The 18,324-nt window shown below is 40.9% G+C and overlaps 17 non-coding genes across 17 annotated transcripts; all 17 read right to left on the bottom strand.

The window, feature by feature from the left end:
- Positions 1-1,559: 1,559 nt before the first annotated feature.
- On the bottom strand, positions 1,560-1,633 carry trnan-guu (transfer RNA asparagine (anticodon GUU)). The gene has a single exon. It is a non-coding gene; the product is annotated as a tRNA-Asn (tRNA).
- Positions 1,634-2,241: 608 nt separating this feature from the next.
- trnan-guu (transfer RNA asparagine (anticodon GUU)) lies at positions 2,242-2,315 on the bottom strand. The gene has a single exon. It is a non-coding gene; the product is annotated as a tRNA-Asn (tRNA).
- Positions 2,316-4,305: 1,990 nt separating this feature from the next.
- On the bottom strand, positions 4,306-4,379 carry trnan-guu (transfer RNA asparagine (anticodon GUU)). The gene has a single exon. It is a non-coding gene; the product is annotated as a tRNA-Asn (tRNA).
- A 614-nt stretch (positions 4,380-4,993) lies between these two features.
- On the bottom strand, positions 4,994-5,067 carry trnan-guu (transfer RNA asparagine (anticodon GUU)). The gene has a single exon. It is a non-coding gene; the product is annotated as a tRNA-Asn (tRNA).
- A 606-nt stretch (positions 5,068-5,673) lies between these two features.
- trnan-guu (transfer RNA asparagine (anticodon GUU)) lies at positions 5,674-5,747 on the bottom strand. Its single transcript has one exon. It is a non-coding gene; the product is annotated as a tRNA-Asn (tRNA).
- Positions 5,748-6,361: 614 nt separating this feature from the next.
- trnan-guu (transfer RNA asparagine (anticodon GUU)) lies at positions 6,362-6,435 on the bottom strand. The gene has a single exon. It is a non-coding gene; the product is annotated as a tRNA-Asn (tRNA).
- Positions 6,436-7,041: 606 nt separating this feature from the next.
- trnan-guu (transfer RNA asparagine (anticodon GUU)) lies at positions 7,042-7,115 on the bottom strand. Its single transcript has one exon. It is a non-coding gene; the product is annotated as a tRNA-Asn (tRNA).
- A 614-nt stretch (positions 7,116-7,729) lies between these two features.
- On the bottom strand, positions 7,730-7,803 carry trnan-guu (transfer RNA asparagine (anticodon GUU)). The gene has a single exon. It is a non-coding gene; the product is annotated as a tRNA-Asn (tRNA).
- A 606-nt stretch (positions 7,804-8,409) lies between these two features.
- On the bottom strand, positions 8,410-8,483 carry trnan-guu (transfer RNA asparagine (anticodon GUU)). The gene has a single exon. It is a non-coding gene; the product is annotated as a tRNA-Asn (tRNA).
- A 614-nt stretch (positions 8,484-9,097) lies between these two features.
- trnan-guu (transfer RNA asparagine (anticodon GUU)) lies at positions 9,098-9,171 on the bottom strand. Its single transcript has one exon. It is a non-coding gene; the product is annotated as a tRNA-Asn (tRNA).
- Positions 9,172-9,779: 608 nt separating this feature from the next.
- Positions 9,780-9,853, bottom strand: trnan-guu (transfer RNA asparagine (anticodon GUU)). The gene has a single exon. It is a non-coding gene; the product is annotated as a tRNA-Asn (tRNA).
- Positions 9,854-11,155: 1,302 nt separating this feature from the next.
- On the bottom strand, positions 11,156-11,229 carry trnan-guu (transfer RNA asparagine (anticodon GUU)). The gene has a single exon. It is a non-coding gene; the product is annotated as a tRNA-Asn (tRNA).
- A 606-nt stretch (positions 11,230-11,835) lies between these two features.
- On the bottom strand, positions 11,836-11,909 carry trnan-guu (transfer RNA asparagine (anticodon GUU)). The gene has a single exon. It is a non-coding gene; the product is annotated as a tRNA-Asn (tRNA).
- Positions 11,910-12,523: 614 nt separating this feature from the next.
- trnan-guu (transfer RNA asparagine (anticodon GUU)) lies at positions 12,524-12,597 on the bottom strand. Its single transcript has one exon. It is a non-coding gene; the product is annotated as a tRNA-Asn (tRNA).
- Positions 12,598-13,212: 615 nt separating this feature from the next.
- trnan-guu (transfer RNA asparagine (anticodon GUU)) lies at positions 13,213-13,286 on the bottom strand. Its single transcript has one exon. It is a non-coding gene; the product is annotated as a tRNA-Asn (tRNA).
- A 614-nt stretch (positions 13,287-13,900) lies between these two features.
- Positions 13,901-13,974, bottom strand: trnan-guu (transfer RNA asparagine (anticodon GUU)). The gene has a single exon. It is a non-coding gene; the product is annotated as a tRNA-Asn (tRNA).
- A 1,990-nt stretch (positions 13,975-15,964) lies between these two features.
- On the bottom strand, positions 15,965-16,038 carry trnan-guu (transfer RNA asparagine (anticodon GUU)). Its single transcript has one exon. It is a non-coding gene; the product is annotated as a tRNA-Asn (tRNA).
- Between the last annotated feature and the right edge of the window lie 2,286 nt (positions 16,039-18,324).

The raw sequence follows: 18,324 nt of genomic DNA on the forward strand, positions 1-18,324 counted from the left end.
CTTGAGCCAGCTAGCTCTTCTTCCAGACACTCCGTACTCAAGTCAACGGATGTAATTGGTTGGACGGGGAATGACAGAGCAGTTCTATAATATCTACTCTTGGAAACACAGTTGATTTTTTTCACTTAACAAAGGTTTATGGTATGGGCTGATGCTTGACCTGGTGTTCAGTAAATATCAGCTCGTCCCTGGGTGGGCGTGAACCACCAACCTTTCGAATAACAGTCGAACGCGCTAACCAATTGCGCCACAGAGACCTATGTATAAATTCACATGTGTCTTGAAAAAAAAGTAATACACCCAAAAAAAACCTGTGCGTTAAATCACCTCGACATTGATGACTTCAAATATTGATAGAAAGTAGCCGTATTTCATTCCCCACTGATAAATAACATATGATTTAAATTCTTGGGCCCCCTCCCATCAGTCCCTCCTGAATCATCTCCTTTCAACCTTTAACCTTATCTCTGAGCGTATGAATTCTCCTGGGTTCTGGAAAAGGGGAAAAGGGGGGAGCCCCCCTTAAGAACAAGCTTTCCTCTGCCTGTGGCCCCCTTAAATGTTAATTGGTAAAAAAAGATAGCAAAATATGGCTTTTAAGAAAAAAACTATTTCCATGTTATGATCGTAAGACAAGGTGAAATAGATCATATCTAAGCTCCAATATACTTTCAATTCCGAGAAAGCACTTGAGCCAGCTAGCTCTTCTTCCAGACACTCCGTACTCAAGTCAACGGAAGTAAATGGTTGGACAGGAAATGACAGAGCAGTTCTATCAAATCTACTCTTGGAAACACAGTTGATTTTTTTCACTTAACAAAGGTTGATGGTATGCGCTGATGCTTGACCTGGTGTTCAGTAAATATCAGCTCGTCCCTGGGTGGGCTTGAACCACCAACCTTTTGATTAACAGTCGAACACGCTAACCAATTGCGCCACAGAGACCTATGTATAAAATCACATGTGTCTTGAAAAAAAAGTAATACACCCAAAAAAAACCTGTGCGTTAAATCACCTCGACATTGATGACTTCAAATATTGATAGAAAGTAGCCGTATTTCATTCCCCACTGATAAATAACATATGATTTAAATTCTTGGGCCCCCTCCCATCAGTCCCTCCTGAATCATCTCCTTTCAACCTTTAACCTTATCTCTGAGCGTATGAATTCTCCTGGGTTCTGGAAAAGGGGAAAAGGGGGGAGCCCCCCTTAAGAACAAGCTTTCCTCTGCCTGTGGCCCCCTTAAATGTTAATTGGTAAAAAAAGATAGCAAAATATGGCTTTTAAGAAAAAAACTATTTCCATGTTATGATCGTAAGACAAGGTGAAATAGATCATATCTAAGCTCCAATATACTTTCAATTCCGAGAAAGCACTTGAGCCAGCTAGCTCTTCTTCCAGACACTCCGTACTCAAGTCAACGGAAGTAAATGGTTGGACAGGAAATGACAGAGCAGTTCTATCAAATCTACTCTTGGAAACACAGTTGATTTTTTTCACTTAACAAAGGTTGATGGTATGCGCTGATGCTTGACCTGGTGTTCAGTAAATATCAGCTCGTCCCTGGGTGGGCTTGAACCACCAACCTTTCGATTAACAGTCGAACGCGCTAACCAATTGCGCCACAGAGACCTATGTATTAAATCACATGTGTCTTGAAAAAAAAGTAATACACCCAAAAAAAACCTGTGCGTTAAATCACCTCGACATTGATGACTTCAAATATTGATAGAAAGTAGCCGTATTTCATTCCCCACTGATAAATAACATATGATTTAAATTCTTGGGCCCCCTCCCATCAGTCCCTCCTGAATCATCTCCTTTCAACCTTTAACCTTATCTCTGAGCGTATGAATTCTCCTGGGTTCTGGAAAAGGGGAAAAGGGGGGAGCCCCCCTTAAGAACAAGCTTTCCTCTGCCTGTGGCCCCCTTAAATGTTAATTGGTAAAAAAAGACAGCAAAATATGGCTTTTAAGAAAAAAACTATTTCCATGTTATGATCGTAAGACAAGGTGAAATGTACTAAGCTCCAATATACTTTCAATTCCGAGAAAGCACTTGAGCCAGCTAGCTCTTCTTCCAGACACTCCGTACTCAAGTCAACGGAAGTAAATGGTTGGACAGGAAATGACAGAGCAGTTCTATCAAATCTACTCTTGGAAACACAGTTGATTTTTTTCACTTAACAAAGGTTGATGGTATGCGCTGATGCTTGACCTGGTGTTCAGTAAAAAACAGCTCGTCCCTGGGTGGGCTTGAACCACCAACCTTTCGATTAACAGTCGAACGCGCTAACCAATTGCGCCACAGAGACCTATGTTTAAAAATACATGTGTCTTGAAAAAAAAGTAATACACCCAAAAAAAACCTGTGCGTTAAATCACCTCGACATTGATGACTTCAAATGTTGATAGAAAGTAGCCGTATTTCATTTCCCACTGATAAATAACATATGATTTAAATTCTTGGGCCCCCTCCCATCAGTCCCTCCTGAATCAACTCCTTTCAACCCTTAACCTTATCTCTGAGCGTATGAATTCTCCTGGGTTCTGGAAAAGGGGAAAAGGGGGGAGCCCCCCTTAAGAACAAGCTTTCCTCTGCCTGTGGCCCCCTTAAATGTTAATTGGTAAAAAAAGATAGCAAAATATGGCTTTTAAGAAAAAAACTATTTCCATGTTATGATCGTAAGACAAGGTGAAATGGATCATATCTAAGCTCCAATATACTTTCAACTCCGAGAAAGCACTTGAGCCAGCTAGCTCTTCTTCCAGACACTCCGTACTCAAGTCAACGGATGTAATTGGTTGGACGGGGAATGACAGAGCAGTTCTATAATATCTACTCTTGGAAACACAGTTGATTTTTTTCACTTAACAAAGGTTTATGGTATGGGCTGATGCTTGACCTGGTGTTCAGTAAATATCAGCTCGTCCCTGGGTGGGCTTGAACCACCAACCTTTCGATTAACAGTCGAACGCGCTAACCAATTGCTCCACAGAGACCTATGTATAAAATCACATGTGTCTTGAAAAAAAAGTAATACACCCAAAAAAAACCTGTGCGTTAAATCACCTCGACATTGATGACTTCAAATATTGATAGAAAGTAGCCGTATTTCATTCCCCACTGATAAATAACATATGATTTAAATTCTTGGGCCCCCTCCCATCAGTCCCTCCTGAATCAACTCCTTTCAACCCTTAACCTTATCTCTGAGCGTATGAATTCTCCTGGGTTCTGGAAAAGGGGAAAAGGGGGGAGCCCCCCTTAAGAACAAGCTTTCCTCTGCCTGTGGCCCCCTTAAATGTTAATTGGTAAAAAAAGATAGCAAAATATGGCTTTTAAGAAAAAAACTATTTCCATGTTATGATCGTAAGACAAGGTGAAATGGATCATATCTAAGCTCCAATATACTTTCAACTCCGAGAAAGCACTTGAGCCAGCTAGCTCTTCTTCCAGACACTCCGTACTCAAGTCAACGGATGTAATTGGTTGGACGGGGAATGACAGAGCAGTTCTATAATATCTACTCTTGGAAACACAGTTGATTTTTTTCACTTAACAAAGGTTTATGGTATGGGCTGATGCTTGACCTGGTGTTCAGTAAATATCAGCTCGTCCCTGGGTGGGCTTGAACCACCAACCTTTCGATTAACAGTCGAACGCGCTAACCAATTGCTCCACAGAGACCTATGTATAAAATCACATGTGTCTTGAAAAAAAAGTAATACACCCAAAAAAAACCTGTGCGTTAAATCACCTCGACATTGATGACTTCAAATATTGATAGAAAGTAGCCGTATTTCATTCCCCACTGATAAATAACATATGATTTAAATTCTTGGGCCCCCTCCCATCAGTCCCTCCTGAATCATCTCCTTTCAACCTTTAACCTTATCTCTGAGCGTATGAATTCTCCTGGGTTCTGGAAAAGGGGAAAAGGGGGGAGCCCCCCTTAAGAACAAGCTTTCCTCTGCCTGTGGCCCCCTTAAATGTTAATTGGTAAAAAAAGACAGCAAAATATGGCTTTTAAGAAAAAAACTATTTCCATGTTATGATCGTAAGACAAGGTGAAATGGATCATATCTAAGCTCCAATATACTTTCAATTCCGAGAAAGCACTTGAGCCAGCTAGCTCTTCTTCCAGACACTCCGTACTCAAGTCAACGGATGTAATTGGTTGGACGGGGAATGACAGAGCAGTTCTATAAAATCTACTCTTGGAAACACAGTTGATTTTTTTCACTTAACAAAGGTTTATGGTATGGGCTGATGCTTGACCTGGTGTTCAGTAAATATCAGCTCGTCCCTGGGTGGGCTTGAACCACCAACCTTTCGATTAACAGTCGAACGCGCTAACCAATTGCGCCACAGAGACCTATGTTTAAAAACACATGTGTCTTGAAAAAAAAGTAATACACCCAAAAAAAACCTGTGCGTTAAATCACCTCGACATTGATGACTTCAAATGTTGATAGAAAGTAGCCGTATTTCATTCCCCACTGATAAATAACATATGATTTAAATTCTTGGGCCCCCTCCCATCAGTCCCTCCTGAATCAACTCCTTTCAACCCTTAACCTTATCTCTGAGCGTATGAATTCTCCTGGGTTCTGGAAAAGGGGAAAAGGGGGAAGCCCCCCTTAAGAACAAGCTTTCCTCTGCCTGTGGCCCCCTTAAATGTTAATTGGTAAAAAAAGATAGCAAAATATGGCTTTTAAGAAAAAAACTATTTCCATGTTATGATCGTAAGACAAGGTGAAATGGATCATATCTAAGCTCCAATATACTTTCAATTCCGAGAAAGCACTTGAGCCAGCTAGCTCTTCTTCCAGACACTCCGTACTCAAGTAAACGGATGTAATTGGTTGGACGGGGAATGACAGAGCAGTTCTATAATATCTACTCTTGGAAACAAAGTTGATTTTTTTCACTTAACAAAGGTTTATGGTATGGGCTGATGCTTGACCTGGTGTTCAGTAAAAAACTGCTCGTCCCTGGGTGGGCTTGAACCACCAACCTTTCGATTAACAGTCGAACGCGCTAACCAATTGCGCCACAGAGACCTATGTTTAAAAACACATGTGTCTTGAAAAAAAAGTAATACACCCAAAAAAAACCTGTGCGTTAAATCACCTCGACATTGATGACTTCAAATGTTGATAGAAAGTAGCCGTATTTCATTCCCCACTGATAAATAACATATGATTTAAATTCTTGGGCCCCCTCCCATCAGTCCCTCCTGAATCAACTCCTTTCAACCCTTAACCTTATCTCTGAGCGTATGAATTCTCCTGGGTTCTGGAAAAGGGGAAAAGGGGGGAGCCCCACAAGCTTTCCTCTGCCTGTGGCCCCCTTAAATGTTAATTGGTAAAAAAAGATAGCAAAATATGGCTTTTAAGAAAAAAACTATTTCCATGTTATGATCGTAAGACAAGGTGAAATGGATCATATCTAAGCTCCAATATACTTTCAATTCCGAGAAAGCACTTGAGCCAGCTAGCTCTTCTTCCAGACACTCCGTACTCAAGTCAACGGATGTAATTGGTTGGACGGGGAATGACAGAGCAGTTCTATAAAATCTACTCTTCGAAACACAGTTGATTTTTTTCACTTAACAAAGATTTATGGTATGGGCTGATGCTTGACCTGGTGTTCAGTAAATATCAGCTCGTCCCTGGGTGGGCTTGAACCACCAACCTTTCGATTAACAGTCGAACGCGCTAACCAATTGCGCCACAGAGACCTATGTATAAAATCACATGTGTCTTGAAAAAAAAGTAATACACCCAAAAAAAACCTGTGCGTTAAATCACCTCGACATTGATGACTTCAAATGTTGATAGAAAGTAGCCGTATTTCATTCCCCACTGATAAATAACAAATGATTTAAATTCTTGGGCCCCCTCCCATCAGTCCCTCCTGAATCAACTCCTTTCAACCCTTAACCTTATCTCTGAGCGTATGAATTCTCCTGGGTTCTGGAAAAGGGGAAAAGGGGGGAGCCCCCCTTAAGAACAAGCTTTCCTCTGCCTGTGGCCCCCTTAAATGTTAATTGGTAAAAAAAGATAGCAAAATATGGCTTTTAAGAAAAAAACTATTTCCATGTTATGATCGTAAGACAAGGTGAAATGGATCATATCTAAGCTCCAATATACTTTCAATTCCGAGAAAGCACTTGAGCCAGCTAGCTCTTCTTCCAGACACTCCGTACTCAAGTCAACGGATGTAATTGGTTGGACGGGGAATGACAGAGCAGTTCTATAAAATCTACTCTTGGAAACACAGTTGATTTTTTTCACTTAACAAAGGTTTATGGTATGGGCTGATGCTTGACCTGGTGTTCAGTAAATATCAGCTCGTCCCTGGGTGGGCTTGAACCACCAACCTTTCGATTAACAGTCGAACGCGCTAACCAATTGCGCCACAGAGACCTATGTTTAAAAACACATGTGTCTTGAAAAAAAAGTAATACACCCAAAAAAAACCTGTGCGTTAAATCACCTCGACATTGATGACTTCAAATGTTGATAGAAAGTAGCCGTATTTCATTCCCCACTGATAAATAACATATGATTTAAATTCTTGGGCCCCCTCCCATCAGTCCCTCCTGAATCAACTCCTTTCAACCCTTAACCTTATCTCTGAGCGTATGAATTCTCCTGGGTTCTGGAAAAGGGGAAAAGGGGGGAGCCCCACAAGCTTTCCTCTGCCTGTGGCCCCCTTAAATGTTAATTGGTAAAAAAAGATAGCAAAATATGGCTTTTAAGAAAAAAACTATTTCCATGTTATGATCGTAAGACAAGGTGAAATGGATCATATCTAAGCTCCAATATACTTTCAATTCCGAGAAAGCACTTGAGCCAGCTAGCTCTTCTTCCAGACACTCCGTACTCAAGTCAACGGATGTAATTGGTTGGACGGGGAATGACAGAGCAGTTCTATAAAATCTACTCTTGGAAACACAGTTGATTTTTTTCACTTAACAAAGGTTTATGGTATGGGCTAATGCTTGACCTGGTGTTCAGTAAATATCAGCTCGTCCCTGGGTGGGCTTGAACCACCAACCTTTCGATTAACAGTCGAACGCGCTAACCAATTGCGCCACAGAGACCTATGTATAAAATCACATGTGTCTTGAAAAAAAAGTAATACACCCAAAAAAAACCTGTGCGTTAAATCACCTCGACATTGATGACTTCAAATGTTGATAGAAAGTAGCCGTATTTCATTCCCCACTGATAAATAACATATGATTTAAATTCTTGGGCCCCCTCCCATCAGTCCCTCCTGAATCAACTCCTTTCAACCCTTAACCTTATCTCTGAGCGTATGAATTCTCCTGGGTTCTGGAAAAGGGGAAAAGGGGGGAACCCCCCTTAAGAACAAGCTTTCCTCTGCCTGTGGCCCCCTTAAATGTTAATTGGTAAAAAAAGATAGCAAAATATGGCTTTTAAGAAAAAAACTATTTCCATGTTATGATCGTAAGACAAGGTGAAATGGATCATATCTAAGCTCCAATATACTTTCAATTCCGAGAAAGCACTTGAGCCAGCTAGCTCTTCTTCCAGACACTCCGTACTCAAGTCAACGGAAGTAAATGGTTGGACAGGAAATGACAGAGCAGTTCTATCAAATCTACTCTTGGAAACACAGTTGATTTTTTCCACTTAACAAAGGTTGATGGTATGCGCTGATGCTTGACCTGGTGTTCAGTAAAAAACTGCTCGTCCCTGGGTGGGCTTGAACCACCAACCTTTCGATTAACAGTCGAACGCGCTAACCAATTGCGCCACAGAGACCTATGTTTAAAAACACATGTGTCTTGAAAAAAAAGTAATACACCCAAAAAAAACCTGTGCGTTAAATCACCTCGACATTGATGACTTCAAATGTTGATAGAAAGTAGCCGTATTTCATTCCCCACTGATAAATAACATATGATTTAAATTCTTGGGCCCCCTCCCATCAGTCCCTCCTGAATCAACTCCTTTCAACCCTTAACCTTATCTCTGAGCGTATGAATTCTCCTGGGTTCTGGAAAAGGGGAAAAGGGGGGAGCCCCACAAGCTTTCCTCTGCCTGTGGCCCCCTTAAATGTTAATTGGTAAAAAAAGATAGCAAAATATGGCTTTTAAGAAAAAAACTATTTCCATGTTATGATCGTAAGACAAGGTGAAATGGATCATATCTAAGCTCCAATATACTTTCAATTCCGAGAAAGCACTTGAGCCAGCTAGCTCTTCTTCCAGACACTCCGTACTCAAGTCAACGGATGTAATTGGTTGGACGGGGAATGACAGAGCAGTTCTATAAAATCTACTCTTCGAAACACAGTTGTTTTTTTTCACTTAACAAAGGTTTATGGTATGGGCTGATGCTTGACCTGGTGTTCAGTAAATATCAGCTCGTCCCTGGGTGGGCTTGAACCACCAACCTTTCGATTAACAGTCGAACGCGCTAACCAATTGCGCCACAGAGACCTATGTATAAAATCACATGTGTCTTGAAAAAAAAGTAATACACCCAAAAAAAACCTGTGCGTTAAATCACCTCGACATTGATGACTTCAAATGTTGATAGAAAGTAGCCGTATTTCATTCCCCACTGATAAATAACATATGATTTAAATTCTTGGGCCCCCTCCCATCAGTCCCTCCTGAATCATCTCCTTTCAACCTTTAACCTTATCTCTGAGCGTATGAATTCTCCTGGGTTCTGGAAAAGGGGAAAAGGGGGGAGCCCCCCTTAAGAACAAGCTTTCCTCTGCCTGTGGCCCCCTTAAATGTTAATTGGTAAAAAAAGATAGCAAAATATGGCTTTTAAGAAAAAAACTATTTCCATGTTATGATCGTAAGACAAGGTGAAATAGATCATATCTAAGCTCCAATATACTTTCAATTCCGAGAAAGCACTTGAGCCAGCTAGCTCTTCTTCCAGACACTCCGTACTCAAGTCAACGGAAGTAAATGGTTGGACAGGAAATGACAGAGCAGTTCTATCAAATCTACTCTTGGAAACACAGTTGATTTTTTTCACTTAACAAAGGTTGATGGTATGCGCTGATGCTTGACCTGGTGTTCAGTAAATATCAGCTCGTCCCTGGGTGGGCTTGAACCACCAACCTTTCGATTAACAGTCGAACGCGCTAACCAATTGCGCCACAGAGACCTTTGTATTAAATCACATGTGTCTTGAAAAAAAAGTAATACACCCAAAAAAAACCTGTGCGTTAAATCACCTCGACATTGATGACTTCAAATATTGATAGAAAGTAGCCGTATTTCATTCCCCACTGATAAATAACATATGATTTAAATTCTTGGGCCCCCTCCCATCAGTCCCTCCTGAATCATCTCCTTTCAACCTTTAACCTTATCTCTGAGCGTATGAATTCTCCTGGGTTCTGGAAAAGGGGAAAAGGGGGGAGCCCCCCTTAAGAACAAGCTTTCCTCTGCCTGTGGCCCCCTTAAATGTTAATTGGTAAAAAAAGACAGCAAAATATGGCTTTTAAGAAAAAAACTATTTCCATGTTATGATCGTAAGACAAGGTGAAATGTACTAAGCTCCAATATACTTTAAATTCCGAGAAAGCACTTGAGCCAGCTAGCTCTTCTTCCAGACACTCCGTACTCAAGTCAACGGAAGTAAATGGTTGGACAGGAAATGACAGAGCAGTTCTATCAAATCTACTCTTGGAAACACAGTTGATTTTTTTCACTTAACAAAGGTTGATGGTATGCGCTGATGCTTGACCTGGTGTTCAGTAAAAAACAGCTCGTCCCTGGGTGGGCTTGAACCACCAACCTTTCGATTAACAGTCGAACGCGCTAACCAATTGCGCCACAGAGACCTATGTTTAAAAATACATGTGTCTTGAAAAAAAAGTAATACACCCAAAAAAAACCTGTGCGTTAAATCACCTCGACATTGATGACTTCAAATGTTGATAGAAAGTAGCCGTATTTCATTTCCCACTGATAAATAACATATGATTTAAATTCTTGGGCCCCCTCCCATCAGTCCCTCCTGAATCAACTCCTTTCAACCCTTAACCTTATCTCTGAGCGTATGAATTCTCCTGGGTTCTGGAAAAGGGGAAAAGGGGGGAGCCCCCCTTAAGAACAAGCTTTCCTCTGCCTGTGGCCCCCTTAAATGTTAATTGGTAAAAAAAGATAGCAAAATATGGCTTTTAAGAAAAAAACTATTTCCATGTTATGATCGTAAGACAAGGTGAAATGGATCATATCTAAGCTCCAATATACTTTCAATTCCGAGAAAGCACTTGAGCCAGCTAGCTCTTCTTCCAGACACTCCGTACTCAAGTCAACGGATGTAATTGGTTGGACGGGGAATGACAGAGCAGTTCTATAATATCTACTCTTGGAAACACAGTTGATTTTTTTCACTTAACAAAGGTTTATGGTATGGGCTGATGCTTGACCTGGTGTTCAGTAAATATCAGCTCGTCCCTGGGTGGGCTTGAACCACCAACCTTTCGATTAACAGTCGAACGCGCTAACCAATTGCTCCACAGAGACCTATGTATAAAATCACATGTGTCTTGAAAAAAAAGTAATACACCCAAAAAAAACCTGTGCGTTAAATCACCTCGACATTGATGACTTCAAATATTGATAGAAAGTAGCCGTATTTCATTCCCCACTGATAAATAACATATGATTTAAATTCTTGGGCCCCCTCCCATCAGTCCCTCCTGAATCATCTCCTTTCAACCTTTAACCTTATCTCTGAGCGTATGAATTCTCCTGGGTTCTGGAAAAGGGGAAAAGGGGGGAGCCCCCCTTAAGAACAAGCTTTCCTCTGCCTGTGGCCCCCTTAAATGTTAATTGGTAAAAAAAGACAGCAAAATATGGCTTTTAAGAAAAAAACTATTTCCATGTTATGATCGTAAGACAAGGTGAAATGGATCATATCTAAGCTCCAATATACTTTCAATTCCGAGAAAGCACTTGAGCCAGCTAGCTCTTCTTCCAGACACTCCGTACTCAAGTCAACGGATGTAATTGGTTGGACGGGGAATGACAGAGCAGTTCTATAAAATCTACTCTTGGAAACACAGTTGATTTTTTTCACTTAACAAAGGTTTATGGTATGGGCTGATGCTTGACCTGGTGTTCAGTAAATATCAGCTCGTCCCTGGGTGGGCTTGAACCACCAACCTTTCGATTAACAGTCGAACGCGCTAACCAATTGCGCCACAGAGACCTATGTTTAAAAACACATGTGTCTTGAAAAAAAAGTAATACACCCAAAAAAAACCTGTGCGTTAAATCACCTCGACATTGATGACTTCAAATGTTGATAGAAAGTAGCCGTATTTCATTCCCCACTGATAAATAACATATGATTTAAATTCTTGGGCCCCCTCCCATCAGTCCCTCCTGAATCAACTCCTTTCAACCCTTAACCTTATCTCTGAGCGTATGAATTCTCCTGGGTTCTGGAAAAGGGGAAAAGGGGGGAGCCCCACAAGCTTTCCTCTGCCTGTGGCCCCCTTAAATGTTAATTGGTAAAAAAAGATAGCAAAATATGGCTTTTAAGAAAAAAACTATTTCCATGTTATGATCGTAAGACAAGGTGAAATGGATCATATCTAAGCTCCAATATACTTTCAATTCCGAGAAAGCACTTGAGCCAGCTAGCTCTTCTTCCAGACACTCCGTACTCAAGTCAACGGATGTAATTGGTTGGACGGGGAATGACAGAGCAGTTCTATAAAATCTACTCTTGGAAACACAGTTGATTTTTTTCACTTAACAAAGGTTTATGGTATGGGCTAATGCTTGACCTGGTGTTCAGTAAATATCAGCTCGTCCCTGGGTGGGCTTGAACCACCAACCTTTCGATTAACAGTCGAACGCGCTAACCAATTGCGCCACAGAGACCTATGTATAAAATCACATGTGTCTTGAAAAAAAAGTAATACACCCAAAAAAAACCTGTGCGTTAAATCACCTCGACATTGATGACTTCAAATGTTGATAGAAAGTAGCCGTATTTCATTCCCCACTGATAAATAACATATGATTTAAATTCTTGGGCCCCCTCCCATCAGTCCCTCCTGAATCAACTCCTTTCAACCCTTAACCTTATCTCTGAGCGTATGAATTCTCCTGGGTTCTGGAAAAGGGGAAAAGGGGGAAGCCCCCCTTAAGAACAAGCTTTCCTCTGCCTGTGGCCCCCTTAAATGTTAATTGGTAAAAAAAGATAGCAAAATATGGCTTTTAAGAAAAAAACTATTTCCATGTTATGATCGTAAGACAAGGTGAAATAGATCATATCTAAGCTCCAATATACTTTCAATTCCGAGAAAGCACTTGAGCCAGCTAGCTCTTCTTCCAGACACTCCGTACTCAAGTCAACGGAAGTAAATGGTTGGACAGGAAATGACAGAGCAGTTCTATCAAATCTACTCTTGGAAACACAGTTGATTTTTTTCACTTAACAAAGGTTGATGGTATGCGCTGATGCTTGACCTGGTGTTCAGTAAATATCAGCTCGTCCCTGGGTGGGCTTGAACCACCAACCTTTCGATTAACAGTCGAACGCGCTAACCAATTGCGCCACAGAGACCAATGTATTAAATCACATGTGTCTTGAAAAAAAAGTAATACACCCAAAAAAAACCTGTGCGTTAAATCACCTCGACATTGATGACTTCAAATATTGATAGAAAGTAGCCGTATTTCATTCCCCACTGATAAATAACATATGATTTAAATTCTTGGGCCCCCTCCCATCAGTCCCTCCTGAATCATCTCCTTTCAACCTTTAACCTTATCTCTGAGCGTATGAATTCTCCTGGGTTCTGGAAAAGGGGAAAAGGGGGGAGCCCCCCTTAAGAACAAGCTTTCCTCTGCCTGTGGCCCCCTTAAATGTTAATTGGTAAAAAAAAGATAGCAAAATATGGCTTTTAAGAAAAAAACTATTTCCATGTTATGATCGTAAGACAAGGTGAAATGGATCATATCTAAGCTCCAATATACTTTCAATTCCGAGAAAGCACTTGAGCCAGCTAGCTCTTCTTCCAGACACTCCGTACTCAAGTCAACGGATGTAATTGGTTGGACGGGGAATGACAGAGCAGTTCTATAAAATCTACTCTTGGAAACACAGTTGATTTTTTTCACTTAACAAAGGTTTATGGTATGGGCTGATGCTTGACCTGGTGTTCAGTAAATATCAGCTCGTCCCTGGGTGGGCTTGAACCACCAACCTTTCGATTAACAGTCGAACGCGCTAACCAATTGCGCCACAGAGACCTATGTTTAAAAACACATGTGTCTTGAAAAAAAAGTAATACACCCAAAAAAAACCTGTGCGTTAAATCACCTCGACATTGATGACTTCAAATGTTGATAGAAAGTAGCCGTATTTCATTCCCCACTGATAAATAACATATGATTTAAATTCTTGGGCCCCCTCCCATCAGTCCCTCCTGAATCAACTCCTTTCAACCCTTAACCTTATCTCTGAGCGTATGAATTCTCCTGGGTTCTGGAAAAGGGGAAAAGGGGGAAGCCCCCCTTAAGAACAAGCTTTCCTCTGCCTGTGGCCCCCTTAAATGTTAATTGGTAAAAAAAGATAGCAAAATATGGCTTTTAAGAAAAAAACTATTTCCATGTTATGATCGTAAGACAAGGTGAAATAGATCATATCTAAGCTCCAATATACTTTCAATTCCGAGAAAGCACTTGAGCCAGCTAGCTCTTCTTCCAGACACTCCGTACTCAAGTCAACGGAAGTAAATGGTTGGACAGGAAATGACAGAGCAGTTCTATCAAATCTACTCTTGGAAACACAGTTGATTTTTTTCACTTAACAAAGGTTGATGGTATGCGCTGATGCTTGACCTGGTGTTCAGTAAATATCAGCTCGTCCCTGGGTGGGCTTGAACCACCAACCTTTCGATTAACAGTCGAACGCGCTAACCAATTGCGCCACAGAGACCTATGTATTAAATCACATGTGTCTTGAAAAAAAAGTAATACACCCAAAAAAAACCTGTGCGTTAAATCACCTCGACATTGATGACTTCAAATATTGATAGAAAGTAGCCGTATTTCATTCCCCACTGATAAATAACATATGATTTAAATTCTTGGGCCCCCTCCCATCAGTCCCTCCTGAATCATCTCCTTTCAACCTTTAACCTTATCTCTGAGCGTATGAATTCTCCTGGGTTCTGGAAAAGGGGAAAAGGGGGGAGCCCCCCTTAAGAACAAGCTTTCCTCTGCCTGTTGCCCCCTTAAATGTTAATTGGTAAAAAAAGACAGCAAAATATGGCTTTTAAGAAAAAAACTATTTCCATGTTATGATCGTAAGACAAGGTGAAATGGATCATATCTAAGCTCCAATATACTTTCAATTCCGAGAAAGCACTTGAGCCAGCTAGCTCTTCTTCCAGACACTCCGTACTCAAGTCAACGGATGTAATTGGTTGGACGGGGAATGACAGAGCAGTTCTATAATATCTACTCTTGGAAACACAGTTGATTTTTTTCACTTAACAAAGGTTTATGGTATGGGCTGATGCTTGACCTGGTGTTCAGTAAATATCAGCTCGTCCCTGGGTGGGCGTGAACCACCAACCTTTCGAATAACAGTCGAACGCGCTAACCAATTGCGCCACAGAGACCTATGTATAAAATCACATGTGTCTTGAAAAAAAAGTAATACACCCAAAAAAAACCTGTGCGTTAAATCACCTCGACATTGATGACTTCAAATATTGATAGAAAGTAGCCGTATTTCATTCCCCACTGATAAATAACATATGATTTAAATTCTTGGGCCCCCTCCCATCAGTCCCTCCTGAATCATCTCCTTTCAACCTTTAACCTTATCTCTGAGCGTATGAATTCTCCTGGGTTCTGGAAAAGGGGAAAAGGGGGGAGCCCCCCTTAAGAACAAGCTTTCCTCTGCCTGTGGCCCCCTTAAATGTTAATTGGTAAAAAAAGATAGCAAAATATGGCTTTTAAGAAAAAAACTATTTCCATGTTATGATCGTAAGACAAGGTGAAATAGATCATATCTAAGCTCCAATATACTTTCAATTCCGAGAAAGCACTTGAGCCAGCTAGCTCTTCTTCCAGACACTCCGTACTCAAGTCAACGGAAGTAAATGGTTGGACAGGAAATGACAGAGCAGTTCTATCAAATCTACTCTTGGAAACACAGTTGATTTTTTTCACTTAACAAAGGTTGATGGTATGCGCTGATGCTTGACCTGGTGTTCAGTAAATATCAGCTCGTCCCTGGGTGGGCTTGAACCACCAACCTTTTGATTAACAGTCGAACACGCTAACCAATTGCGCCACAGAGACCTATGTATAAAATCACATGTGTCTTGAAAAAAAAGTAATACACCCAAAAAAAACCTGTGCGTTAAATCACCTCGACATTGATGACTTCAAATATTGATAGAAAGTAGCCGTATTTCATTCCCCACTGATAAATAACATATGATTTAAATTCTTGGGCCCCCTCCCATCAGTCCCTCCTGAATCATCTCCTTTCAACCTTTAACCTTATCTCTGAGCGTATGAATTCTCCTGGGTTCTGGAAAAGGGGAAAAGGGGGGAGCCCCCCTTAAGAACAAGCTTTCCTCTGCCTGTGGCCCCCTTAAATGTTAATTGGTAAAAAAAGATAGCAAAATATGGCTTTTAAGAAAAAAACTATTTCCATGTTATGATCGTAAGACAAGGTGAAATAGATCATATCTAAGCTCCAATATACTTTCAATTCCGAGAAAGCACTTGAGCCAGCTAGCTCTTCTTCCAGACACTCCGTACTCAAGTCAACGGAAGTAAATGGTTGGACAGGAAATGACAGAGCAGTTCTATCAAATCTACTCTTGGAAACACAGTTGATTTTTTTCACTTAACAAAGGTTGATGGTATGCGCTGATGCTTGACCTGGTGTTCAGTAAATATCAGCTCGTCCCTGGGTGGGCTTGAACCACCAACCTTTCGATTAACAGTCGAACGCGCTAACCAATTGCGCCACAGAGACCTATGTATTAAATCACATGTGTCTTGAAAAAAAAGTAATACACCCAAAAAAAACCTGTGCGTTAAATCACCTCGACATTGATGACTTCAAATATTGATAGAAAGTAGCCGTATTTCATTCCCCACTGATAAATAACATATGATTTAAATTCTTGGGCCCCCTCCCATCAGTCCCTCCTGAATCATCTCCTTTCAACCTTTAACCTTATCTCTGAGCGTATGAATTCTCCTGGGTTCTGGAAAAGGGGAAAAGGGGGGAGCCCCCCTTAAGAACAAGCTTTCCTCTGCCTGTGGCCCCCTTAAATGTTAATTGGTAAAAAAAGACAGCAAAATATGGCTTTTAAGAAAAAAACTATTTCCATGTTATGATCGTAAGACAAGGTGAAATGTACTAAGCTCCAATATACTTTCAATTCCGAGAAAGCACTTGAGCCAGCTAGCTCTTCTTCCAGACACTCCGTACTCAAGTCAACGGAAGTAAATGGTTGGACAGGAAATGACAGAGCAGTTCTATCAAATCTACTCTTGGAAACACAGTTGATTTTTTTCACTTAACAAAGGTTGATGGTATGCGCTGATGCTTGACCTGGTGTTCAGTAAAAAACAGCTCGTCCCTGGGTGGGCTTGAACCACCAACCTTTCGATTAACAGTCAAACGCGCTAACCAATTGCGCCACAGAGACCTATGTTTAAAAATACATGTGTCTTGAAAAAAAAGTAATACACCCAAAAAAAACCTGTGCGTTAAATCACCTCGACATTGATGACTTCAAATGTTGATAGAAAGTAGCCGTATTTCATTTCCCACTGATAAATAACATATGATTTAAATTCTTGGGCCCCCTCCCATCAGTCCCTCCTGAATCAACTCCTTTCAACCCTTAACCTTATCTCTGAGCGTATGAATTCTCCTGGGTTCTGGAAAAGGGGAAAAGGGGGGAGCCCCCCTTAAGAACAAGCTTTCCTCTGCCTGTGGCCCCCTTAAATGTTAATTGGTAAAAAAAGATAGCAAAATATGGCTTTTAAGAAAAAAACTATTTCCATGTTATGATCGTAAGACAAGGTGAAATGGATCATATCTAAGCTCCAATATACTTTCAACTCCGAGAAAGCACTTGAGCCAGCTAGCTCTTCTTCCAGACACTCCGTACTCAAGTCAACGGATGTAATTGGTTGGACGGGGAATGACAGAGCAGTTCTATAATATCTACTCTTGGAAACACAGTTGATTTTTTTCACTTAACAAAGGTTTATGGTATGGGCTGATGCTTGACCTGGTGTTCAGTAAATATCAGCTCGTCCCTGGGTGGGCTTGAACCACCAACCTTTCGATTAACAGTCGAACGCGCTAACCAATTGCTCCACAGAGACCTATGTATAAAATCACATGTGTCTTGAAAAAAAAGTAATACACCCAAAAAAAACCTGTGCGTTAAATCACCTCGACATTGATGACTTCAAATATTGATAGAAAGTAGCCGTATTTCATTCCCCACTGATAAATAACATATGATTTAAATTCTTGGGCCCCCTCCCATCAGTCCCTCCTGAATCAACTCCTTTCAACCCTTAACCTTATCTCTGAGCGTATGAATTCTCCTGGGTTCTGGAAAAGGGGAAAAGGGGGGAGCCCCCCTTAAGAACAAGCTTTCCTCTGCCTGTGGCCCCCTTAAATGTTAATTGGTAAAAAAAGATAGCAAAATATGGCTTTTAAGAAAAAAACTATTTCCATGTTATGATCGTAAGACAAGGTGAAATGGATCATATCTAAGCTCCAATATACTTTCAACTCCGAGAAAGCACTTGAGCCAGCTAGCTCTTCTTCCAGACACTCCGTACTCAAGTCAACGGATGTAATTGGTTGGACGGGGAATGACAGAGCAGTTCTATAATATCTACTCTTGGAAACACAGTTGATTTTTTTCACTTAACAAAGGTTTATGGTATGGGCTGATGCTTGACCTGGTGTTCAGTAAATATCAGCTCGTCCCTGGGTGGGCTTGAACCACCAACCTTTCGATTAACAGTCGAACGCGCTAACCAATTGCTCCACAGAGACCTATGTATAAAATCACATGTGTCTTGAAAAAAAAGTAATACACCCAAAAAAAACCTGTGCGTTAAATCACCTCGACATTGATGACTTCAAATATTGATAGAAAGTAGCCGTATTTCATTCCCCACTGATAAATAACATATGATTTAAATTCTTGGGCCCCCTCCCATCAGTCCCTCCTGAATCATCTCCTTTCAACCTTTAACCTTATCTCTGAGCGTATGAATTCTC

Source organism: Gadus macrocephalus, chromosome 8 (assembly GCF_031168955.1).
Source record: "Gadus macrocephalus chromosome 8, ASM3116895v1".
In the NCBI taxonomy this organism is placed as follows: Eukaryota; Metazoa; Chordata; class Actinopteri; order Gadiformes; family Gadidae; genus Gadus; species Gadus macrocephalus.